The sequence below is a fragment of the Sinocyclocheilus rhinocerous genome, unplaced genomic scaffold (assembly GCF_001515625.1).
Source record: "Sinocyclocheilus rhinocerous isolate Xijiao unplaced genomic scaffold, SAMN03320098_v1.1 scaffold2843, whole genome shotgun sequence".
Lineage (NCBI taxonomy): Eukaryota > Metazoa > Chordata > Actinopteri > Cypriniformes > Cyprinidae > Sinocyclocheilus > Sinocyclocheilus rhinocerous.
The window spans coordinates 336057-363626 of record NW_015631060.1 but is presented as its reverse complement, the minus strand read 5'-3'; the positions used below and the strand labels follow the sequence as shown (position 1 = coordinate 363626).

Genomic DNA, 27570 nt, shown 5'->3' with positions numbered 1-27570 from the left:
TTTTAACCCAAAAAGCTAATTATGCTCCCTTCGAACTGGTTTTCTTTAAAATACAAATCTTTGTAATCCCAGGCTATCTGTAATCAGAAGCACATTTATAACTGGAATATAATTTAATTTCATTCACATGTGTTTCATAAACACATAATACTTTCTGGATTACAATCCGCCATCAAAATGATACATTTAATTATTCTGGCTGCTGTGAGAAAAGGCTATAAACAATCGGCCATCTGCAGGATCTTCACATGTGATAGTCTAGTAGCCGGGACAACTTCTTTATGTTTACAGACGTGACGTAATGACGCAGCGACATGCTCGAATTTCCTGCAAAAACCTACTCGAATTTCCTGCGAAAACCTACCCGTACCACTCAAATGAGAAAACATTATTATAAGCTAACCGTTGTGAATCGGGCTAAAGTAAGGTGATAGTTCTGAACACTGGCTGGTTATGTACTTGCTCAAATATTGATTTCGGATCATTTTTAACCAAAAAAGTTACGGACTGCAGCTTTAAATACATCAAAGGAAATAGTTCACCCAAAAACTGTCATCATTTATTCACCTTCATGTTGTTCCAAACCTGTATAAATTTCTATTTTGTGCTGAAAACAAATGAAGATATTTGAAAGAAAGTTTGTAACTAAGATGTTTTGGGTCACCACTGACTTCCATAGTAGAAAAAAATGCTATGGAAATCAATAGTTTTGTTCCCCAAAACTGGTTACAAACATTTCAATACTTTTTCCTTTGTGTTCAGCATAACAAAGAAATTTATACAGGTTTGGAACAACTTGAGGGTGAGTAAATGATGACAGTTCATCCTTTACATTTTATTTTGTTGAGACATTAACCAGTTTGTCTGTTAAATATGCTTCCTAATAAAGTAGACTAACAATTTTAGCATGAACTAGATGAGCTCCTGGAGAGCTACAGTCCTGCAGACTTTAGTTCCAACCCTGCTCCAGCACACCTGTCTGTAATTATCAAGCAACCCTGAACACCTTGATTAGCTGGTTCAGGTGTGTTAGATTGGGGTTAGAGCTGAAATCTGCAGGATGGTAGCTCTCCAGGAGCAGGGTTGGACACCCCTGCATTAGAAGGTTGTTAACATGACTTAGCATGTTACTAGTATGATTTAACATGGCTTAGCAAGTTAATAGTATGATTTAACATGAATTAGCATGTTGCTTGCATGATTAAACAGTGTATTTGATGCAACGCATAGGAATTCTAGACACAGCAATTTCAGCCACAAACATTTTGTTTCCTGGAAGATTATAATTTAGGAACAACATGAGGGTTAGTTGTCTTTTATGGATGAACTATACCTTTAAAGATCTGTACAACATAAATACCTTTTTTTTTTTTTGGTGTAGTTGTGAAAAAGAGGTATAAACAAAGATGAGACTGAATAACTGGACAATTAATAGAAGCACAAAATGAAAACACGGTTTTAAAAAATAAATTCATGATGTACTCACTCGTTATATATTTTTTTGTAAATTTTGAACACACAAAAAAGTTACGGACAGCAGCTTTAAATTGCCTGACTGCTATAATTTTTATTACAATCTCTTTGAATGTTGTGAAGCATCAGAGTTTTCATAGACATTTAATGGAGGAACATAATAAAATGGTTAGTTCACCCCAAAAATTATTTATGTCTCACAGTACTCTTTCAGTTGAAGTATTTTGATACCATTGAAATGGTTTTGTGTATTTGGCTATACTGTTATTTTATTAAAGGATTAGTTCACCCAAAAAAAAAAATGTCAATAATTACTCACTGGTGCATGTGCGTGCCGAACTGTGGGTGGAGAACAGTATGGTTCAAATTTTTACCGAGAACCATTACACCTCTAGTAATTTAGTACACTCTCTTAGGGTGTACTCACACTAGGCACGGTTGCCTTGAACCAAGCGCGATTATCCCCACTCCCCCGCTGGCCTGCACTCACACTTGCACTACACATTCCGGGCCGGAGCACGCTTACGTCATGTATGAAATAACGGAGAAAACCACTTTCGCTAATATTCTGCCTAATAATTAATAATAATTAATTTATAATTTATGCCGTGCATTGATTTTCACTTGTATGTATCAGAAAATTATTATGGAGGCAGCTGACGTTAATGAAATAATTTGCAGCTTTACTCGCAAACTACATTTCCTGTTCATCAATAAGGTAAGAACCAGAGCCATTATAAACATACTTGATTGAATTAAATTAATTGATAAGTATAGTGTAGTAGTAGTAATAGAATATGTTTGCGGTCGTAATGATGACAGTAGTGCACACAAAATAGTATCTGTTCCATGCTCCGGCGCGGTTAGCGCTCACACTGCATGCGTACCGCGCCCGAGCCCAACCGAACCGTGCCCTGGCCCACCTCTTCCAACCAGGCCAGGGCCGACTAAACGAACACGGAGCGCTCACACTAATCAAACGAACCGGGCTTTGGGGGTTAAACACGCTCGGGCACGGTTCAAAATGCCTAGTGTGAATACACCCTAAGTTGATCTCTCTCTCTCATAATACTCAACATAATACAATAAGCTTGTATGGAGAGATTCAACATTCCTTTGTTACTAGTTCTAAAGTGATGTTTTAGAATTAGTAATGGAGGCTTGTTCATAACTATAAAACTGCCAATTTGAGATTCGTATCCTTGGCGTACCCTTGTTGTTTCTTGTTTATTTGCACACTTGTGTCGTCAAAATGTTGTATAAACTCAATATCACACTCGTAGCCACGCGATATGGCTGTATATCAGCACGGCTGTGATTCAGCCGTAGGAAAAAGGTTGCAAGATATCTCAGGGCTACGAGTGTGATATTGTGAGAGAACCAATAAGGTTTATGATCAATGTTTATGCACATAAATGATGACAGAATTTTCATTTTTGGATGAACTATCCCTTTTAGGTATCTTAAAGGGTTAGTTCACCCAAAAATGAAAATTCTGTCATGTATTACTCACCCTCATGTCGTTCCACACCCGTAAGACTTTTGTTTATCTTCGCGCCAAAAAGTATTCTCATTGCTTTATAATATTAAGGTTGAGCCACTGTACTCACATGAACTGTTTTAAATATGTTTTTAGTACCCTTCTGGGCATTGAAAAAGGAAATTAACTTGCGGGCAATGGAGGCTTTCACTGAGCCATCGGATTTTATAAAAAAATATCTTAATTTGTGTTCCGAAGATGAACAAAGGTCTTACAGGTTTTGAACGACACAAGGGTGAGTAATTAATGACAGATGTTTCATTTTTGGGTGAACTAACGCTTTAACAACAATACCGGCTAATTTGTTTTACATTATGTTGTGTACCTTCACTCTGGTGTGAGAGGTCGAATTCATCTTGCACCTCCCGTTGGGCCAGACATGGGCTTTAAGGTGTGTAATTTCTATCTGGTCACCCATCTTCAAGTCCGCAAGGGCTTCATCCCGCCAGAAATGAAAAAAAGAAAATCAATTTTGGGCCACTTCTCAGTTGAAAGTCAAGGATGGGGACTTGTATGCAAGTATAATAATAATAATAATACTAATGAATGTCCATTTAATTTTCACAAAACTAAATATCACATCAACAGCACACTGAATAGTTATAACATTATATCTTACGAAAATCTGATCATAACATCAGGTTTTTATTTCCTCTAACAAATATTAGGCTCTTTTCCTCCATCAGACTCAAAAGATTAGTGTTGCTGAACCAAGCTGATGTGTATTAATCCAGATTTTTTTTTTTTCTTTTTCTTACAAATTCAACATTTTAAACAATTCAGCATCTCACTCATAACACCAACTTCAGGTCAAAAGTTTGGAACAATTTAGATTGATGTTTTTGAAAGATGTTCTTCTGCTCACCAAGGCTGCATTTATTTGATAAAAAATACAGCAAAACCAGTAATACTGTGAAATATCACTACAATTTAAAATAACTGTTTTGACTTCTTTCATAAACATTTTTAAAAAAAAAATGTGTTCCAACCTTCACGTTTAAGGGTGTACTCACGCTAGGTGTTTTGAACTGTGCCCGAGCGCGTTTGACCCCCAAAGCCCGGTTCGTTTGACTACTGTGAGCGCTCCATGCGGTTCGTTTAGCCGTCCCTGGCCCAGTTGGAAGAGGTGGGCCAGGGCACAGTTCGGTTGGGCTCGGTACGCATGCAGTGTGAGCGCTAACCACGCCGGAGCACGGATCAAATACTGTTTTGTGTGCGCTACTGTCATCATTACGACTGCAAACATATACTGTACTATTACTACTACTACACTACACTTTTCAATTAATTTAATTCAATCAAGTATATTTAGATTTATAATGGCTCTGGTTCTCACCTTATTGATGAACAGGAAATGTAGTTTGCGAGTAAAGCTGCAAATTATTTAATTAACGTCAGCTGCCTCCGTAATAATTCTCTGATACATACAAGTGAAAATCAATGCACAACATAAATTATAAAGTAATTATTAATTATTCGACAGAATATTAGCGAAAGTGGTTTTCTCCGTTATCTCACACAATGATGTAAGCGTGCTCCGGCCCGGAAAGTTTAGTGCAAGTGTGAGTGCAGGCCAGCGGGGGAGTGGGGATAATCACGCTCTGTTCAAAGCAACCGTGCCAAGTGTAAATTAGTGTAAAAGAGGCTCTTGTCAAATAACCGTCATGAACTATCAATTAACTTGTGATATCGTCATGACTTTATAAAACTCTGATTTATGTTTGTAAAATAAGTAGCCTTTCTATCTGTTATACTGTTACACTTGCTAATTTTCTCACAGAATTTCATCCTGTCAGATGTGGCTCTCTCGTTACATGGAGCGATATCATTCTTAATGTCAGTAATATAGCTTAACTTTGTAAATGTCCCCAAAACCTTCAAACTGGCTGTTATTAAGCCTCTCATCAAAAACCACAACTTGACCCCAAAGATCTAGTTAATTACAGACCGATCTCAAATTTCCCTTTTCTTTCCAAGATACTAGAAAAGGTAGTATCCTCACAATTATATTCCTTCTTAGAGAAAAATGGTATCTGTGAGGATTTCCAGTCAGGATTTAGACCGTATCATAGTACCGAGACTGCTCTCATTAGAGTTACAAATGACCTGCTCTTCTCATCTGATTGTGGTTGTATCTCTCTGTTAGTGCTATTGGATCTTAGCGCTGCGTTTGACACTATTGACCACAACATTCTTTTGCATAGACTAGAAAACTTTGTTGGCATTAATGGAAGTGCATTAGCATGGTTCAAATCGTACTTATCTGACCGCCATCAATTCGTAGCATTGAATGAAGAGGTATCATATCGATCACAAGTGCAGTATGGAGTACCTCAAGGCTCAGTACTAGGGCCGTTACTCTTCACGCTTTACATGTTACCCTTGGGAGATATCATCAGGAAACACGGTGTTAGCTTTCACTGTTATGCTGATGATACTCAGCTCTATATTTCTTCGCGGCCCGGCGAAACATACCAATTTGAAAAACTAATGGAATGCATAGTCGATATAAAAAACTGGATGACAGAGATGTTAATTATCATAGAGAAAAAACAGAGGTGTTAATTATCGGACCTAAAAGCTCCACATGTAATAACCTTGAACACTGTCTTTCACTTGATAACTGCTCTCGTCATCAGTTAGGAACTTAGGTGTGCTATTTGATCGTAATCTTTCCTTCGAAAGCCACGTTTCTAGCATTTGTAAAACTGCATTTTTCCATCTCAAAAATATATCTAAATTGCGACCTATACTCTCAATGTCAAATGCAGAAACGTTAATTAATGACCTCAAGGTTAGATTATTGTAATGCTTTATTGGGTGGTTGTTCTGCACGCTTAATAAACAAACTCCAGCTGGTCCAAAATGCAGCATCTAGAGTTCTTACTAGAACCAGGAAGTATGACCATATTAGCCCGGTTCTGTCAACACTACACTTGGCTCCCTATTAAACATCGTATAGATTTCTGTGTAGAAAATCCTGCTTATTACCTATAAAGCCCTGAATGGTTAAGCACCTCAGTACTTGAGCAAGCTCTTATCGTATTATAGTCCTCCATTCTTATTCCGAGGTCACCGTAGCCACCAGATCCAGTCAGTCTCCAGCCCAGATGGTGGATCAGCACCTAGAGACAACCTCTACAGCCCTGATTTCAAATTCAGCGGAGACCAGGACAACTAGATGAGCCCCAGAGATGGATCCCCAGTGAATACCTTGTCTCCTAGACGGCCATCGGGCCAAGGCCACGGAACCAGACGAGCCCTCTGCACAATCTAACTTTGCTGCAGCATGGATCAACCTGCTGGGTCGACTTGATTGCACAGATACTATTTAAACTGAACTGAGCAGGACGATAACATCACTGAGTTAAATGATGAACTGCCTTTAACTGAAAATTTAATGTTTTCTATTGTCCTTTTGCATTGACACACTGTTTTCCTATTTGATACTGTAAAGTTGCTTTGACACAATTTGTATTGTTAAAAGCGCTATATAAATAAAGGTGACTTGACTTGTGTTTTTACAGGACAAGTGCTCTCAGGGGGGTATTCCAGAAAGCAGGGTTAACTTACCATGTGCTAAACCCTGAACTCTCGGTTGATTAACCCAAATCCTGCTTACTCTTGAGTATGTCGGTTCCAGAACACCTGAGAAGAGTTAGCTCAATCAACCTCCTATTGGTATCCGAGGCACGGTAAATACATAAAGACATTTTCAATGGATCGCCGAATTTACGAATCACCATGGAAGCTCATGGTGAGAAGAAAAGGGCAGCATACTTCACAGAGGTGTAGTTAGAGGTTTTAATGCTGGCTTACGAAGAATTCAAGCCGATTATAATGAAAAAAGCAATACGGCTGCATCAGTGAAGGAAAGAGAGTTGGCTTGGCAAAAAATAACCGACAAGAGTAATTGCGTGAGTTTATTAAATTAAAAATATGGTACCTTCTCCCCTTTTATTATAATGCAAAATTAAACATCAATACTTTTGAGTGTGTTGTATAACTATTCAAGCATTTATTTTTCCTGCCATCAATTTCTTAAGGTTACAATAATAATGTATATTGACTAGTAATATATTGGCTTTTTGTTTAATAAGGTGTAATCCTTCTGGAGCTAGAAGAACTCTGTCCCAAGTCAAAATGAAACACAAAAACATTCTCCAAAAGGTAATATTTGATTAAACAATTTCTGGAGGTATGTATTAAGCGATTCTTAGCGCATTCTTTCTGTCTTGTAGCTAATAGAAAGAAGGCTGAGGCCCGTCTAACTGGTGGGGGGCCACCACCACCCCTCACCCCAGCTGAGGAGTTGGCTCTGTCCCTTAATAAAGGGCGACCAGTGGTTGATGGCATTCCTGAGAGCACTTCATCACAACTGACACACGTGACTTACTGAAATGTAGGTTTACCACAGTAGTACTTATGATTTATTCTAATTTTATAACTTTTAATAAACAACTATCAACGCTGTCACTTAAAAGGTTTTTTGAATGCACTTAACAGTAGTCATTGTTTCACATGTGCATTATGCAGGCTTATTTTATTTAACTGTATATGCTGTATACTGTAATCTTATTTGTAGTACTTTATATGTTACTAATGTCTTTGTGCATTAGTGGTTTTTGTTTGAGAATATATTTTGAGAATCTTATGGGTTTTATTATCTTGCAGTTGCTGATGGACCCATTGTATTATTGGACCTTCCTGAAACCACACAGTCTGTCACAGTTGTAAGTGATTATTGTCAGGTACCTTTAGTTGCTTTTAGATCTTTTGTAACAAATTGTCATTGTCTTTTCACACAATATGCCTGGGGATTCACATGCAGATGAAGGTCCTTTTGCCTCAACACACAATCTTAGCAGTGTAAGAATTTGTCTGCAGTTGTCCTATTTAAATATCATGTTATTGTATCACAGATTTGTGGTAGTCTTTTTTATTCTGCCTTCCTAGTTGCTTGAAAGGAGCTGTATAAGGTCCATCTTCAAAGGCAAATAAGAAAAAGTGACATGGAGGTGGACCTTATACAGCTTCAAATAGAGGAGAAAACACTAGCCATTAAAAAGGCCAAACTTGAAATAGAAATACTGGAGCATCGCATTAAGGTGGGAACTGTATGTGAACATTAATCTGTTACTTGTTGTTGAATAGTATATAAAGCAACGAATAAAAATCTATTTTTCCTTTTATTCAGGAAATAAATAAATTAACAATGCTTCAATGTAAACAATTTAATTAAAGTGATTTTGACAAATCATGTGTCTTAGCATTCTGCCATCTCTTTGGTCTGCTAGATTAATTGGGAGTTCCTCTAGGCCATCTTCATCAGGACAAGGGGGTGGCTCTCTCCTCTTATTGTGGCAATGTTGTGAAGGACAACACAAGCAACTGTGATGTCACATGCCCTCTCTGGACTGACCCTGAGCCCACATAGACACTGAAACCTTGCTTTCAGGAGGCCTATGGTCATCTCGATCTTGACCCGTGTCCTACTGTGGGCCAGGTTGAATCGTGTCTGTGGTCCAGGCTCAGGTTCAGGATAGGGTCATCATATGGGACAGACAAGGGTACCCTCTGTACCCCAGCAAGTAACCACTGAAGTGTCCTGTAATGATTGAAGTGTATAATACAAATATAGTAAAAAAATAAAATAAAATAATAAAAACGGGTAAAGCAAAACGTACCCTGTTGAAATGTGTGGCATAATGATGACTCCCTAAAAATTCTGGCATCATGTACGGACCCCTGGCCATTTTGCCTCACCATTAGTGATGAGGTGGGTCGCATCACATATTAGCTAGTTAGTGGGAAGCAGTAATGAGTTTAATGGTATTAACACTGAAAGATTAAGGACTGAAAATTCAGTTGTTACCTGCACATTGATGCTATGGATTGACTTCCTATTAACATAGTCTCCCTCATTGACTAAAGGAGCTTTAATAGGAATGTGGGTGCCATCAATGCACCCGATCAAATTTGGGAACCCTGAAATTGAAAGTGATATTAAAAAATTAAGTCTGTGTCTGTGTGTGTATATGCAGTATGCATAGATGGATAGATATGAATAGTATGAATAAATATTAAAATATGTTTCTCATAGATTTTCCTAGAAAGGACGAACCTGCCACTCTGGAATTCTTCTTTAACAAGACACAGAGGTTTTTGGCCAGGGAACTGTACAAAAGTGTGTAGGAACCGTTTTAGTGCCAGGCATACTGTACGAACAAGTCTACACACAGTTGCCTTTCCCACATGCTCTGCATCGGCCACATTGTACAGAAAATTCCCTGTCGCAAAAAAACGAAGAGCAATGCACAGGATGTGTTCTGTGGTAAGCGCTGACCCCGCAGTTTGTCACATTTGATATGTGAGGTTTCAAAAGGTTCGTTAAATAAATTAATGATTCTTTTGAAAAACGGTAGTGCTCCCTCAAATATTCGTTCGATAAGAAAACACCTCGATACGTGGCCTTATCACCCTCTCATGGTGAAAAAAACCTTGTATAATCTGTGCTTCCACATCCACAGGATCGTCATCAAAAGTGCACACCATGCTCCATCACCTCTCTGAAACAAACTAACCCTGGAACATAACCTGCTCCGGAGCAGGTTATGTTCAGAGAGTAAGTTGCTATAGCTACTTACATACCCTGAAAGTTACCTCCGTTTTTGGAACTGAAAGTTGAGGTTATCCGCTAATCCGGGTATGTCACATAACCTGCTTTCTGGAATACCCCCAGGTGTCACTCACACTGCTGTGCGGCTAACAAACAGAGAAGAGATGAGACTACCAGAGGTCCTGAGATTGGATGAGAAGAGCGATTCCTCCGGGATGAAGGTCACTCCTTCTCCAACGGTTTATGGAAGATGCCCAGAGTCTGGAATGATCTGCTTGGTTTCACTGGATACGGTAAAGCCGCAGCAAACAGACATATACTTTTGTCTCTATTTCAATAACCATTCTTAAAGGGGGTCATATGATGCGATTTAAATTTTTCCTTTCTCAGCACACCTCGCTTTTTCAGACCGATAAGCTTTGTAAAAATCGACGCGGTTCAGAAAAGCGGGGCATAGAGGAGAAACAATAATGTACAGTATGTGGAAAATAATGTGTTTTTTTAACCTTAAACCGCATAAACACATTTCATTACACCAAATACACAAAATAATGTTCTTTTTAGCAGCATCATATGACCCCTTTAAACTAGATGCTTTCATTATTTGTATTAGACTGGTTTTGGACCCATCAAAACCGTTTGTTCTGCAAAAAGTAAACAAAAATGTTACTAATACATTCAAATTTACTCACCCTAAAGCCATTCAAGATGTAGATGAGTTTGTTTCTTCATCAGAACAGATTTGGATTGGATTTAGCATTACATTTCTTGCTCACTAATGGATCCTCTTCAGCAGAGTATGAGAGCAGAGCGGTGTGATTTTGAATGGAGCGAGGAGCAGATTTTTAAAAGTCGGGAGCGTCGTGGTTTTCACTCGCTCCACTACCGCTCCATCACGAGCACAATTCATGCCAACGGCCCATAATATAACAATATTTAGCAAAAATTCACACGTTAAACATATTTAGTTAGCTTGATACAGATGGATAACTCAAATCAGAAAGAATGTGAATGCTATGATGACGGCAATAGACGCGAGCGGGAAGTTATAGTTCAAGGAATTTGTTTGATCCTTCCAGATAGCCTACTTAATATTTTCGGGTGAAAGCGTTATTTAAACAGGTTGTAACGAATCATCCACTGAAGGCGAGCGTAGTGAGAACCCAAGTGCAGTTTTATTTACAGTGTGATCCAAACATCCAAACAAGATACACAGACTTGACTTGACTTGACATGAACAGACTTAACTTGACGAGGCAGTCTTTCCTTCCTGTGACTGGAATCCCTGAAACAAGACCGAAATACACCGGAACTCTTATTTCCAGTCTTCAAGTTCAGACGAGGCAGATAAAATATGCATTCTTACAACTATCTAAAACATATTACCATATAAACATTGTAAAGTAAACATTGCTGTAGTTCATCAGCACTATTTCTTAAGCAATCGCCTGTCAAAAATGTGTGCTATTCCTTTATTGCGAACCGCTCTGTATCAGTCTGAAGCACTGTTGCGTGAGCCTGTAGAACGTGTAACAGCGCAGTTTTCCTGTGTTTAGATCAGCACATTACAATTTAGATGTGCGCATCTACCACACATCAGTTTGCCGTAAAATTACCAGAACTACAGGTAAATACACAAATGTGCTGTTCACACAAGCAACAGTGTTACTTATTTTAGCAGTAAGTTACCATTCACGTTTCAAAACAACGGTGAACTCTGTAATGTCAATCATCTACTTGCCTGATTCAAGTTTCATCCCATATATTCAGACTTTCATTCCATTTATTCAAGTTTCATCCCATATATTCAGACTTTCATTCCATTTATTCAAGTTTCATCCCATATATTCAGACTTCCATTCCATACATTCAAACTGTCATTCAATATATTCAATTTTCATTCTAGATATTCAAGTTTCATTCCAGATACTCTCTTTCATTCCATATATTCAGACTTTCTTTCAATACATTCAAACTTTCATTCCATATATTTAAACTTCCATTCCATATATTCAAGTTTTATTCCATAAATTCCGATTTCCATTCCATATACTCAAACTTCATATTACAAATACCATAATTTCCTGAACAGCATGCCATAATATATATAAAAAGCAGTTTTTAATTTTTTTGACCAAGTTGCGATTGCTTTGGTACATTCAAGCAATTGATTATGTACATTTGTCTGTGGTTTCCTACATTATCAGTTGCTAATGTCATGCTTCTCAAAATTTACCATATAGTTCTCTGTGCAATAGTCTTACCCTCCAAAACATCTAGGCATTAGTTCATCGTATAAGTCATTAAATGCAAAATGGTTGATCTAGTTGTCATAAACTCTCAAGCATATTTTCTACACATTTCTATTAGACTTTTTGTAAATTTGCCATGATTTGTACAGGTGAATCTTGACTTTCACTAATAAAGAGAATAAGGATCAGGCATTGTAAATCAACAGTAGCTCTCTGGCCGATGCCATTTCAACCACGCCTTCTGCTTTTGGTCAGGTTGAAGCCAGCCTCATCCACATATATGAAGTTGTGAGATGGTTCACTTGACTCCAATTCCATGTTGCATTGCAAGTGAAGATATTCGTTGTGATGTAGATGAGAATCTGTGGTGCCTGCAAAAGCAAAGTTCTGCCTAAGGGGTGTTTCCTGTGTTTGCCTTTTCTAATTTTGGATTTTCACTTTCGTATATCTTCCCATACATCTTTAGTATATCACAATGACGTTGGAAAAGTTTTTTTTTGATGCACATACTTCTTTGCAAATATTAAGGATGATTCGAGAAATGCACCAAAGTGACTGAGAAAAACTGTAATATTAGTAATAATAATAATAAATTCACAAAAGTAATTAATTTGACAGTAAATGAAATATATTTTACTGTAATATTAATTAATATATTAATTATTGTAATAAAAATAAACTATTTATGTCTTTTAAAATATACAAAAAATATCTGAATATTTTAGAACAAAATATTGCTAACATATATAGTGTAAATCTATTATGATTATATTTTAGCCACATATTTTCCCAGATATAATTTATTCATATTTATTTATTTATTTCAGAATCAGAAGAGCTTTATTACCAAGTATGTTTACACACACAAGGAATTTGACTTGACGACAGGAGCTTCCAGTGTAGAAGAAAGTACAAACATAGTGCAGACATACATGATAGTGCAGACATAATTATGAAAGATTAATTGTTCAGGCTGAATATAGCCTGTGGGAAAAAACTGTTCTGGCTGTTCTGGTGGTCAGTGCTCTGTAGCTCCGACCAGAAGGCAACAGTTCGAAGAGAGAGTGGGCTGGGTGTGAGGGGTCCAAGGTGATTTTTTTTAGTCCTTTTCTTCACTCTGGATCTTGGAGGCTGGGCAGAGGGGCATCGATAATCCTCTCAGCAGTCCTGACTGTCCGTTGTAGCCTCTTGATGTCTGATTTGGTAGCTGAACCAAACCAGACAGTTATGGATGAACACAGGACAGACTCAATGATAGCAGAGTAGAACTGTTTCAGCAGCTCCTGTGGCAGGTTGAATTTCCTCAGCTGGCGAAGGAAGTACAACCTCTGCTGGGCCTTTTTTGCAATGGAGTCTATGTGAGTGTCCCACTTCAGGTCCTGAGAGATAGTGGTGCCCAGGAACCTGAATGACTCCACTGCAGTCACAGTGCTGTCCATGATGGTGAGTGGGGGGAGTGCAGGGGGTTTTCTCCTGAAGTCCACGATCATCTCCACAGCCCTGAGCATGTTAAGCTCCAGGTTGTTAAGACTGCACCAGACAGCCAGCTCTTTAACCTCCTGTCTGTAAGCAGACTCGTTTTCATCCTTGATGAGGCCGATGACTGTAGTGTCTGCAAACTTCAGGAGCTTGACAGAGGGGTCCTTTGAAGTGCAGTCATTCGTGTAGAGAGAGAAGAGCAGTGGGGAGAGTACACATCCCTGGGGAGCGCCAGTGCTGATGGTGATAGTCCTGGATGTGAGTTTGCCCAGCCTCACTAGCTGCTGCGACAGAGTGATATGCATCCTTTATTGCTGTGTAACAGTGATCCAATATATTGCTGTCTCTGGTGGGACACGTAATGTGCTGCTTGTATTTTGGCAGTTCACGGGAGAGATTTACATAATTGTAACCTATAGGCCTATGAAACAGAACACACACATTGTTATTATATTAGATATGAATGTTATTATTCAAAAGTAACAGGTCACACATTCCTATCATTCCAGCCGTACATCTCTGTATGAGCCCCATGTGACGACAGGAAACAATTCGAGCGTGTCATGTGTTAGTATTTAAAGGCTTGGAACTCATTAGCTCATTTTGTTGGTTGAAGTTTCAGAGTAGTCTGTTTTCAGCGTGAAAAAAACTGTTATCATGGGACTGTTTTCACAACTAAAGAGAGCGTTTAAAGTGGAGCGTGCACACTGACCCCAACCCTGTGTGCCTCTCAAATACATGCCCATCATAGCAGAAAACCATCCTCATTGGCTCGATGAGACACCTGGTGGTGCTGATGTGAGAGATGAAGGGAGAAAGGAGATGAGAGAAGAAGAGGATTTAGAGATGCGGCCTTCTTCACTTATTATGCCGAAGACCTGGGACATACAACGTGGCTAAAGCTGAGAAAGTGAACCAGAGAATTACTGATGGTAAAAACACATATGATGATAGAAGTTTTGATTAAAGGGCAATACTTTAATTAGGGAAACTTCTGTAGATCTTGTGTACAACAAAAAAATCACTGGCCCAGATATTGCTGTCTTTATCACACTAAACATTTTAGAGTGAGAGTTTAAAGATCACAAGTTAAATTAAATTTAAGATTTAAATTTAAGATTAAGATTTTTAGACTACTACAGTAAACTAAAACCATAAAAGTAATTTACTTTAAATAATATAAATGTCAGCTGAAATTAAATCTAATATTTTAAAACAATAAAATCATTCCAGCTTGTCAAAGCAACAGGTGTCCAAAACGCGAATTATTGCGAATGTTTATTCAGAAATAAATAAGATTTACATTGTCTAAAGAAGTTAAATTTTTTTTAAATAAATTATATAAAATATTATAAGTAAAAATTATGTAATTAACATTCCCTCTTTAGATCAGACTTCTCTACAACACATCACTATTGTAGAGATTCCTAATCTTGGAGAAGCTCCAGTCTCTGAAGTCCTCCCTACTGTAGAGGAACAGCTGGAGCAGTACGTCCTCCAGCATCAGGATGTTCACACTCCAGTTAGTTTGACTGAAGAGGACAAAGTGGAAGAGCTGGACAAGGGTAAGATTACTGCCATCATCTAAAACAACACACACATTCTCTCATTCCCAGTCTTTCAAAGGTTCCTCTAAACGAAGAACCACTCTAATTTGAGTATGTAGCCCAAGCTGTGATATAAACGAACGCTATTGGCTATTTTAAAAAGGGGCGGGGCTGCTTGATATGTTCCGCCCTGTCTTCCTGTTTCAGTTAAAATGACGTCAACACATAGAGTAACGCTGCGTGTTTCTAAGCATTTCAGGGTACCTTTCATATTATTTATGTGATTTGATCCATATTATTGGTATTCCCCTCTTTAGACAAGACTTCTCAACAGCAAATTGTAGAGATTCATGATCTTGGAGAAGCTCCAGTCTCTGAAGTCTTTCCTGCTCCTGAGGAACAGCTGGAGCAGGACGTCCTCCATCAGGACGTTCACACTCCAGTTAGCTCCACTGAAGATGATGAAGCAGAGGAGCCAGACAACAATAATAGTAATACATATATGAGAATTAGTATGTAAAATGTCATTTTAAATTATAAAATGCATAAAAAATCATGCTCAACATTTGTTTATCTTTTAATAGGCCACATTTTCTGGCGATATGAATTTGGCCCCAAGCTGGATGAAGGAGGCTATGGCTATGTGCATGCAGGAACTCAATGCAAGGATGGCCTGAAGGTTTCATTTTTTTACTTACTCCTTTTTCACTTACAAAACTTTCCATACCTGTTCAGTATTCATGACTGGAATGATCACTGTGCACATGTTAATTGTTTTGTTGATCAAGTGGCTGTGAAAATTGCAGACAAGTCACCAGATATGCCATAGATCAGAGTTGTAAGTAGCCTGCGATTTCTATATTATTGCTTCTCATTTACTGTTTTCAGTTTCTAACATCTTATATTCATGTTAATCTGAGAAAGCCTCAGCCAAATATTGTCCTATCCTAACAAACCATACATCAATGGAAAGCTTATTCATTTAGCTTTCAGATGATGCATACAATCTCAATTTCAAAAAATTGACCCTTATGACTGGTTTTGTGGTCCAGGGTCACATATTATTTATGCGATTTGATTCATATGATTGGTATTCTCCTCTTTAGATAAGACTTCTCTACAGCAAATTGTAGAGATTCATGATCTTGGAGAAGCTCCAGCTTCTGAAGTCCTCCCTGCTGTAGAGGAACAGCTGAAGTTAGCTCCACTGAAGATGATGAAGCGGAGGAGCCAGACAACAGTAACAGTAATACATATATGAGAATTAGTAAGTAAAATGTAATTCTAAATTATAAAATGCATAAAAAAATCATGCTCAACATTTGTTTATCTTTTAATAGGCCACATTTTCTGGAGATATGAATTCGGCCCCAAGCTGCAGGGTGAAGGAGGCTATGGTTATGTGCATGCAGGAAGGCCTCAAGGTTTCATTTTTTTACTTCTATTTCACTTACAAAACTTTCCATACCTGTTCAGTATTCATGACTGGAATGATCTCTGTGCACATGCTTATCGTTAATTCTTTGTTTTGTTGATCAGGTGGCTGTGAAAATTGCTGACAAGACACCAGATATGCCATATATTGTAGGTTGTAAGTAGCCTGCGCTTTCTATATAATTGCATCTCATTCACTGTTTTCAGTTTCTTCTTATCTTATATTCATGTTAATCTGAGAAAGCACCTCTATCTAAGCATCATATGTTCCTTCTTTTAGCCTGGTCATCCCAAGCGCCTCCCCACAGAGATCGGCCTGACACTCATGGCCAATAAGGGCCCCAGCGATCCGCAGATAATTAAACTCCTGGACCGGCAGGACGACCCGGACCATTACGTCATGGTCTTGGAGCAGCCCATGCTTTGATGAAGGCTCGATGAGAAGATGGCACGACATGTTATGTGGCAGGTCATTCACTCCGCTAACATTTGCTGTGAGAACAGCAAGACATTTATAAACCTAGTATTAACTGTTGTCAGTGCGAATTAAGAACAGCAAAGACATTTGTAAAAATATTAACTGACACAGTAGATATAAAAGTGCATATACAAAATAGTAAACTGATAGCACAAACAGTGCAGTACGAAGAAAAAACAAGACACTTTTAGTGAAGTAATCAAAACACGGCACAAAGTGAATAAGTGGAAATAGAGCTAGAGCTTGTTATAGTTGCATCTTCTGTTGACAAAGAGGATTCAAAGTAACCAATACAGAATACAACAGCTGTCTTTAAAATGGACTAAAAACAGGTAAACTCTAATAGTTTTAATGGATTCTTCAAAGTGAATACTCACACAGTCGAAACAAATAAAAATAAATAAAAGATAAGATGACTGAGGACAGTTCTTGAGATCCTGTGTTTTTTTTGGTGGCAGTGCAGACTCTTTTTCACTGAAAGAGCCCGTTCTTTAAAGATAGTGCTTTAATCGAAAGTTTATCTCCATCTAGTTCCGAACGATCGTGCCATTAATGATCCAAAACTGTATTTATTGTTTGAATTTCGTTATGAATTTGGAATAATTTTAAGCTGATACTTTGTTTATTAAAAAGTAAGAAAGCACAAAGCTTTTTGCGATTACTGGACGGCAAGTGCGCTTCAAGTAATTAAGTTCACGCATTAACAGAACACAGCATAGACCTATCAGGGTGCGAACTACGGGGGAGCTAGGGGGAGCTCGGCTCCCCTTAATAAGACATGGGCTCCCCTTAAAACGTGATTTGTGAAATTTTGGGGGGGGTCTCAAAAAAATATTGACTGTTATTTTGACGTGCAATTTCAGTTTTGTGTAATGTGATCATCGTGGATTATTATGTGTAAAATTGCAAAAATATCATTCATTCATGCATGACGGCGATTTAAACCTAATTCACTTCAATAAAGATAACTATACATGCTATTCTTGTCATGAGCATCAAGGTGTGGGGGCGCTGCAGTGCAAATTCCACTCATGTTTAGTACATGTTAACTAAAAGATTTGTAGAAAAAATATAAACGTCGCTGTTTTTTTGCACTTTCACTTCTTACGTCTCCATCATTTCGACCTCCCTTGCGCTGCACAACTGAGCTGCATTTAGCAGGTGTGCGTCAGCGCTGCTGTGCGCCAGAGATGAGGACTGTTTGAAACGATTTTTTCCACTAAAACTTTGATGCGCATCGTCTCAGTTTAATACGCGAACATAACAAAAGATGTGATCACAAAACGATCAGGAAAAAAGGCATTTTTAAATTTAAAATTTTAATTTAAATAACATTTTTTAAGTTATAACATGTAAATACATAGGCCTAGTCGCGAGTGGCGACCTCAGCAAAAACACTCGCAATTTAATATTTTTGGTCGCAAATGCAACCGTTTTATTCGCAGTTTGGAGCCCTGCTGTGTTGAAACTGGAAGAGAGTGGTATGAGGGGCTTCCTTTCCTTCTGTTTGCCATTGGTGAGTCAATCAACCGGGTTTAGTCCTGCTGACCTTGTGTTTGGTCACATGGTTCGCGGCCCTTTGAAAATGCTGAGTGAACAGTTGCTTTCTGTGAATCGTTCGCCGGTGCCAGTGTCAGAGTATGTCAGTTTTTTCAGGGAGCGCCTGAATGGTGCCTGGGACATCACAAAAAAGCATCTAAATGCTTTGATAAAAAGAGTTCAGCCCTGGTGACCTTGTTCTTGTCGTCTTGCCAGTGCTGGGCTCTGTGTTTGTTTTCAGTTTTCAGGACCCTACACTGTTGAACAAAAACTGAGTGACACTGATTATGTGATTGCCACCCCAGATCGGCAAAGACGTAAACGCGTCTGTCATGTAAATATGTTGAAACGATATTTGAAGCGAGGAGAAAAAACCTACTCCCCTACTGCAAGTGTTGCCCTTGTAGCTGCTGTCTCTACTGCCAGTTATTGTCTTGTCGAGGATGACTTGATAGAAAAAGTTCCTGTCAGCTCATGTGGAAGGCTTAAAAATTCAGTGATTCTGCAAGACTTGCCTAACACTCTTTCCTATCTGACAGACTGTCAGCGTTAAGAACTTCTGCAGCTGATAGACAAGTACACTTCACTGTTTGCTGACGTGCCAGGCAGAACTTCAGTGCTAACCCATGATATTGATGTGGGTGACTCTCTGCCAGTTAAACAAACTGCATATAGAGTTAACCCGAATAAACGTGCAATAATGAAGGAGGAGATTGAGTACATGTTGTCATGATATTGCCGTGCCCAGTCGAAGCCCGTGGAGTTCCCCCTGTTTACTTGTGCCAAAGCTAGACTCATCTTTTTGTTTCTGCACAGACTACCGCAAGGTGAATAGAGTCACCAAAGCAGATTCGTTCCCGTTGCCACGAGTGGAGGATTATGTAGACAGGGTGGGCTCCGCTAACTTTGTATCGAAGTTAGACCTCCTTAAGAGCTACTGGCAAGTCCCTCTCACTCCCCGTGCCTCTGAAATTTTTGTGTTTGTGACACCAGATCATTTTATGCAGTACAAGGTTCTAGCGTTCGAGATGCGAAATGCGCCCGCTACCTTTCAACGCCTGATGCAGAGGGTCCTGGCAGGTATCACTAATTGAGAGGTCTACATAGATGATGTTGTTGTCTATTCAAGTACGTGGGAAGAACATGTTAAAGTACTTGAGAATGTGTTCAATAAGTTGGCTGCAGCTTCGCTGACTTTAAATGCTGCCAAATGTGAGCTCGGAAAGGCAGTAGTCACTTATCTGGGGAAAAAAGTGGGTCAGTGATATGTGAGACCTGTTGTTGCCAAAGTGGAGGCTATCCTACAGTTCCCTACCCCCAGCAATAAACGTGAATTGTGCCGATTTCTTGGTATGGCAGGCTACTACTGAGGATTTTGCAGGAACTTCTCCGCAGTAGTTTCCCCACTCACTGATCTTTTAAGCAGTAGCCGAAAGTTCATCTGGGACCGTGATTGTTCACTAGCTTTTGATGCAGTGAAGGACCTGTTGTGTAATGCTCCTGTACTCTCGGCCCCTAATTTTGAAAAGTCGTTCACACTGCAGTGTTATTGCAAGAAGATGAACATGGTGTTTATCATTCAGTCTCCTATTTTTCAAAGAAGTTTACATCCTATCAGAGGCGCTATAGTACTATCGAAAAAGAGGCTCTTGCTCTTACTGGCACTTCAACACTTTGATGTTTACATAGGAGGTAGTGCAGCTCCTCTTCTTGTGTACACAGATCACAACTCCTTAACTTTCCTCGCTCAGATGTCTAATTCAAATCAACGCTTGATGCAATGGGCATTAATTGCGCAAAAGTATAATCTTGATATTCGTCATTTGAGAGGCTCTGAAAATGTGATTGCTTGGGCCTATCGTGCTGAAACTTAAAGTGTTATACGTGTTACTTTATTTTTCCCCTTTTTGCATTAGGTGAAATGCAAAGTCGAGGAAAAAACTTAGTGGTGGGGGTGTTACGTCCATAGGGACGTATAAGTTTATTTTTATTTATTTTGTATGATTTGACTAACAATTGTGTTTCCTGTGTGTGTATACTGTGTTCCTCTCTCTTACACCTCCTGGGAGGTATTCCAAAAAGCAGGTTATGTGACATAACCGGGTATGTTTGAGGATAAGCGAGCGGATAACCTCAGCTTTCGGTTCCAAATTCGGAGGTTACTTTCAGGGTATGTAAGTAACTATAGTAACTTGCTCTCTGAAGATAACCTGCTCCGGAGCAGGTTATGTTCCAGGGTTAGTTCACTTCAGCACACGTGTGATCTACTGACGAGCCTTCAGTGGGCGTGTCAGATAGCGCACAACATTATATAATATTACAATATGTAATATAGCCTATTATATATATATATATACAGTGTTGGGCAAGTTACTCTCAAAATGTAATACATTATATATTACTAGTTAAAGGGGTCATATGATGCTTTTTTAAAGATCATTATTTTGTGTATTTGGTGTAACAGAATATGTTGACATGCTTTAATGTTAAAAAAACACATTATTTTTCAAATATTGTACATTATCGTAGGTCCTATATGTCCCGCCTCTCTCAAACGCTTCGTTTTCTACAAAGTCCCTCCTTCCGACAAGCGCAGTCTGCTCTGATTGGCCAGCTGACCCAGTGCATTGTGATTGGCCGAACACCGCAAGCACTCGTCGGAAGGTATGTAGGTCTACATTAATGTTACGTTGTAGTTTAGGTTAAAAAAATATAAGCACAAATCGCATTATTACATTCATAAATAACACTGGTAAATAAAGCGAAATATTATCATGTACAAACAATAAACACAATACCTAGCTTATAGGGTATTATGAACGGTTTCAGAAGAAAACAAGAATGAAAAATATACTAAGTTGCTAAACAAGCCAAAACGAATGAGGCTAATTCAATGCGAAACAAAGCAAACGGTGTTCTCGTGCAGCTTACCTCTCTCATTCAGCATTAATCCAATTAAATGTGTCCATATTTGCGATGTATTTGAATGCTAAACTATTATTTATTATGTAAACCAAGCTTAGGCACTTAAAAAACATCCTCGTCACATGAGCAAATGTGTGTTTGGCCCGAGCTCAGGCTATCTGATATGACTTAATATATAATTAGCATCAAACAAACAATATAATTCATATTCTCAAGGATTAAAGATTAAACGGGAAAAAAAGAAAAATTATTGCACAACCATCAATTAGATTAGATTAGATTTACATTTTATATATATATATATATTTGTATGATATGTTAATGATGAAGCGCTAATATAAGTAATAAATAAGGTAATATATTATTAATATGGTTATTATATTTATTTTATTGGCATATATAACAGTTATCTGTATAAATTCTAAAACACTATGACAAGGTAATGTTTAATTTATTATATTATATATATTTATTTGTTACATTTTATATTGTCATCTCACACATGGATCGGCATTGTCTATAATGTCTAAATTCTAAATCAAAATACATATCTGATATGACTTAATATATAATTAGCATCAAACAAACAATATAATTCATATTCTCAAGGATTAAAGATTAAACGGAAAAAAAATAAAAATGATTGCACAACCATCAATTAAGTGGCGATATGCACTAAGCATGTAAATGACCATTGAACAAAAGAAGAAGAAAGAAACAGCATGGCGCCCGTTTTCTTAGCGTCCGTTTCCATAGCGACTCGTCGCTCTGTTGAGAATGTCTTGAGTCTTAACCAGGAACATACTCTGAGTTGAATGAATTTACTCCCGGACGCATTTTTGGAACCACATACCTCGAGTAAGCAAGGTTTGGGGTTAATCAACCGAAAGTTCAGGGGTTAGCTGACGGTAAGTTAACAGTGCTTTCTGGAATACACCCCTGCTCTCTGCTTGACAGGCTTATGAGTGCCACCTGACTCCTGTTCAAGCTCGTTAGCTGGAGTACAAAGGAACCCACAAAACTGCAGTCCAGGGAGATAGGCTGAGATGTTCCGTGCTCACAACTACCATCTTCTAGTGCCAGCGCCGTTGTTATCTTCTGTGTTCATTGTTTGCTTTGCTTGTACTGTTAAGGTAAAGCTGTTAAGTGTGTTGAGCAGAGTGTTTCAGCTGTGTTGTAACTTATTTAAGTGGGAAAACTTTGTAGGGAGGTGGATGCCATTTATTTTAAAAATTATACTTTTCTCCTGTGTTTGAAATTAGAGAGGGAGTTAGGGAAGGGTCTCTGTATTTTATTTTATTTTGATGGGAAATGTATTTCTTAAAACCCTAGTAAGAGTACGTTTTTGTTTATTGTTTTGGCCTTTTCCCCTCCTGAAGCCTTCTTTTAAGTATTTCCCACATTCTGTTCAATAAAATACTTTGCTTTAATTTTGAAACTGGTGTTGCTGAGCATTTCTGAGTACCTGCCCTGGGACCTGGAGACGGCAGTTCTCTCAGCCTCTCCCTGCTATTTTTGTTACACCTCTTTTTACCCCTAGACTGTTAAAGGGGCTCGTAACTATTCAAATAATCAAAACAGACACTTAAAGGAAGACATTTAAATTTATAAGTAGAGGTATTTCTCATGTTGGTGCATCAAGTATTTGCTGTGGTTTGGTTCAATTTTGTGATGTGCTCCAGAAAGTTGACTGAGGTGACCGAGACCGCAGAAAGCGCTTCCTGTTTGTTTTCTTTATTTTACAAATGCATGACATTGTATTTTTATTTGTGTACATTCAAAATAACACTTAAACGGTTTGAATGATGTCTTACTGTTATCTGTATGACTATAAAACATTATGATAAGTGTCAGAGTATTAAGTTGTTTCCGCTGCCATGAGGAAAAGATCATGATTGTGCCAGCACCTCACACACAACCATTGCATTGCTAACTTGACATTGTATTCTTTCATCATCAATTAAATGCAGTCAACCTAAATCCTTGATTGAGAATATCACAAATGCTCTGTAATTATTATGAATATCAATTAAATGCAGTCAACCTAAATCCTTGATTGAGAATATCACAAATGCTCTGTAATTTATTATGAATTGAAAACACTTCACAGTTGCTTACATTTAGATATAAGACTACATTTACAGCGCAACGATATTAATAGCTTTGAGGTTAGCTCTGCAATTCCTAATGTAATGTATATTATTATTTATATTTGTTTTATAATGTAAAATTCTATGATTATTGCGAAAAAGACTTTTATTTTGGTCTGGCGATGTGACGTCACAAGGCTGTGCCGTGTAGTTATGGGAGAAACTAACCATTTTGAAGCTTCGAATCAATTGAACCAATTGCTTCGCAAAATAATTCACTTTGTTTCGAAGCGCTCAAAACACCACACGCTGGTGACACCTGCTGATCAAAACTGTGTAAATGCAACAACATGCATAAAAACTGCTTTTACAAACCCAATGAAAACGCTTTCTTGAAATTATAATATATTAAATGCAATCAAAATAATAAAATACCATTAAAAAGTGTCTGCGTAATAGGCCTATGCGCCTTTAAAATCGTTACTATTAATTTGCAAGGGCTTGTTTTTGTTTTATGGAGAGCTTGTCTAAACAGGCCAGTAAGAGACTATTAACTACTACTCATCCTTTTAATTACACAAATGTCTCATTAAAAATTTCTACAAATTGATCAAACTGATCTGAGATCGCATAACCATAGACGCTGATGCAGTGGTTCACAGAGATCGCCCCCCTAAGGCGAACTACTGAAATTTAGAATTACGTGACGTAGCGGTGTCCGACTAGGGGCGAGACGTGGGCTGATGACGTCATCATTTCAGAAAATATACGGATTCGCTGTCCACACGAAAACGCAAGGGCGGCATTTTCAGATTTATCACTCTGGGACCCGGTTTAAAAAAATATCGGTTTCACTCTCCCAAAACACCGGATCCATCTGGACGAAACACCTATACGATACAACATTTATGCGCATACAGCTAACCGCGTCTCTGTGTGGACGGGGCCTCAGAGTCAAACATGAAGATACTGAGGAACAAACAGGTTGGTTTTCCTCCTCAAAGCTGAACGCACTCGTTTGATCCTTATTAAAATGTGCATTTCTACAGAAATGAATGATATTCTTGAAGAATGTCCTATTATAGTGGTTTTATATGACATGGAGCGGGTCATATAAATTATTATTATTAACATTATTTTAAATTTATATATGCATGATATAACATGTACTACAAAAAAAAGAGAGATTTATCTTTCGTGGTTTATTGCGCTTAAATGTTTTAAGTAGCAAGACTTAAAAAGACATCCAAACGGTAAACTTTAGTGACAATGCAACAATGGCCAGATTGGGCAAGAGACAATTCTGTCACCCATCCCCAAAACACGATTAAATGTCTTGTAACGCAGCGTGCAGCGCTCTTGTAGTGCAGATGCCATGTGCTGATGTGAAGCCATTTCCGCATTTTGAGAGAGAGAGAGGACGCAGTGCACTGAATAAATCACACTCTTTGTGAAGGTTCGTCCCACAGACAGATTTCAAATTCCTGATTTTATATGTGGATTCATTTACTCATTCAACCTTCATGTTATAGTGGAAATCTGCGGGGATGAGTGTAATTATATGCATTACCCACAATCCCGTGGACTGGAATTAAGAGCCACTGATGTAGTAACAACTTCTAAACTGAAAACTATGAAAATCATTAATTTTTCTCACTTATGCATTATATAACAAAAAATTATTTTAAGTGAAGTAAATGTGACTGATCAAAATTACATTTATCTGCAAATGATTTTTTTTCTTCTTATCCACAAAAGTGCTTTATAAAACCAGTGTCTTGTAAACACGGTTCAAAATCACCTCCTATTCTCTATTCCCTTCATTGGTTCATGAATATAGTCCACTTGAAGGAGTCGATGCAGAGGCATGTCTAGAGCATTTTAAATGGGGCACTGCCTCAAAAGAGGGTGGCCGCAAAATGAGCATGATGAGGGAAAAAAAACATTGTACAATCTATGGCACACTATTACAAAGTGCTAATCTGCAAGTGTTATCTTAGGGAGCTATTTCTACCTGATATAACCCTTATATTTCATTTTATCACCGTAGCCTAATGTATAGGTTAATTAAGGCTATGTTTCCCAAAAGCATCATGAGCCTAAGTAGATCATAAACCCATTGCCACCAATGGTCTCAAGATCAACTTAGCTTACGATGCTTTTGAGAAATGTAGCCCTGGTTAATATTTTGGGGTTGAATAAAATCAAATAAATTAGATGTTACCACATGAGAAATTGTAGATACTCAATGAAGAAAAACACTTAGAGGGACTTAAAGGCTTTACTCAAATGCAAACACTTTTTTTTTGCTGTGTGTTTCATTGTGAAAGCGAAACTACTTTGTTTGGTCTTCCAAAAGAGGACGATATCCGCTTCGTCATGCCTAGAGCTGATCCCTGCTGGTCGCTGAGGGAATACATCAACTTAGTGCTGTGGATTGCCGGATCGGCTTTCACCGTGGATGAAGCGGAGTCCAGTCCGGGGTCGTCACATGTGGTTGCCGCAAGCCCACCGGACGCTCCTTCGTCGAATCCACCGGCCGCGCCGTTCTCAAGCCCGCCGCCTCTGCTCACTCTACCCCAGCCTCAGCTCACGCTAGGCCGCCGTGTGTTTCGTTCTTTCACCGTGAACGAAGCGGAGTCCAGCCGCCGCTGCTCACTCAAGCCGGCCTCTGCTCACTCTAGCTGCCGTGTGTTTCGTTGTGAAAGCGAAACTACTTTGTTTGGTCTTCCAAAAGAGGACACGACTACAAATCCGTTGTATTTACAACACTGTTCCAGAACAGTTTAACCGAAATATCCAGATGTGTGCAGCACATTTTATGGAGGACTGTTTACTGATCCTGGAAGAGTAGACTACAATGCCGGCTGTTCTGACTCACAGACTGTAAGTACGTTTTCATTTAAAGGATTTGCCACTGACGATTCAAACGCGAGTTTTGAGCAGTGTAGAATAGCACTTGTTGTTTGTCATTTCCTTGAGGTATTCGGTCAATCACAACGCACTGGATAGCTGGCTAATCAGAGCACACCTCGCTTTTCAGACCGATTAGTTTTGTAAAAATCGACGCGTTTCAGAAAGGCGGGGCATAGAGGAGAAACAATAATGTACAGTATGTGGAAAATAATGTGTTTTTTTTTACTTTAAACCGCATAAACACATTTCATTACACCAAATACACAAAATAATGTTCTTTTTAGCAGCATCATATGACCCCTTTAAGACTAGAGCACCCTCACTAATTTCAGAAGCACCCTCATACCCCTTTTCCACCAAGGCAGTTTGAGTGCTGGTTCGGAGCCAGAGCCTGTTTCAAATCGGTTCTTTGTCTTTCGACACCCAAAGCACCAGCTCCGAACCAGGAAAAGTGGTTCGTAAGTAGCACCAAAACATTGCTGGTCTAGAAGTAAGAACCGTTTTGCGTCAGGGGCTGGGGGCGGGGTTACCGTGACCAACAAGATGAACAGAAACATTTGACCGCCATTTTTGAAATAGCAGCTGAACACGACCACGTTGAATTCGCTGTGTTTTGAGGCTGATATAGGTTAACAAAGCTATGAACATCAATAGCAATGCAACGTCCACCATTGTTGATGGTGTGTTTAGGCTTGTTCGGGATGCATCGGCGCTGCGTGGACCGTTCGGTGTGCCGCGGGAGTAATTGGAAAGCAGACGACTCTCTTTATGCTTTTGGATCACTTTCGTGGTGCTTTGGTGTCGTGCACCGATCGGTCAGCATGCCGCCGATGCATCTCGAACAAGTAAGTAGTAAAGTTAGTAATGATTCACTGTTTCGAATCGCTCGAAACACCACACGCTGGTGACGCCTGCTGATCAAAATCGGTTCTTTGTCTTTCGACACCCAAAGCACCAGTCTGTTGTGTTTGGCGATTCCGCGCTAGCGTTACTGGGAAAGATTAGATGTATTCAGTGATGTAAGACCTGGCTCTGCGGTGGCTCTCTAGCCCAATTGAACCAACTCCGAACCGGCAATAGCACTGGCTCTGAACTAGCATCAGGTTCATGCTAGTGGAAAAGGGGTATCAGTGATTTTTTTTTCGGGAACCAGGCCTGGTTGATAACACTTTTATTGTAAAACTATATACAGAAACAACAAAATACAAATGCACTAAACAAAATAATGTAATAAATGCATATTTACAATACGCTCTTAACTCAAATAAGTATTAAATA

At 38.7% G+C, this 27570-nt stretch overlaps 1 long non-coding RNA gene and 1 pseudogene across 1 annotated transcript; one reads left to right on the top strand and one right to left on the bottom strand.

Annotated features, from left to right (window-relative positions):
- Positions 1–8247: 8247 nt before the first annotated feature.
- On the bottom strand, positions 8248–9568 carry LOC107741457 (putative nuclease HARBI1; annotated as a pseudogene).
- Positions 9569–16031: 6463 nt separating this feature from the next.
- LOC107741452 (uncharacterized) lies at positions 16032–16529 on the top strand. Its single transcript, XR_001640202.1, has 3 exons — positions 16032–16177; positions 16251–16334; positions 16450–16529. It is a non-coding gene; the product is annotated as an uncharacterized LOC107741452 (long non-coding RNA).
- Positions 16530–27570: the final 11041 nt, after the last annotated feature.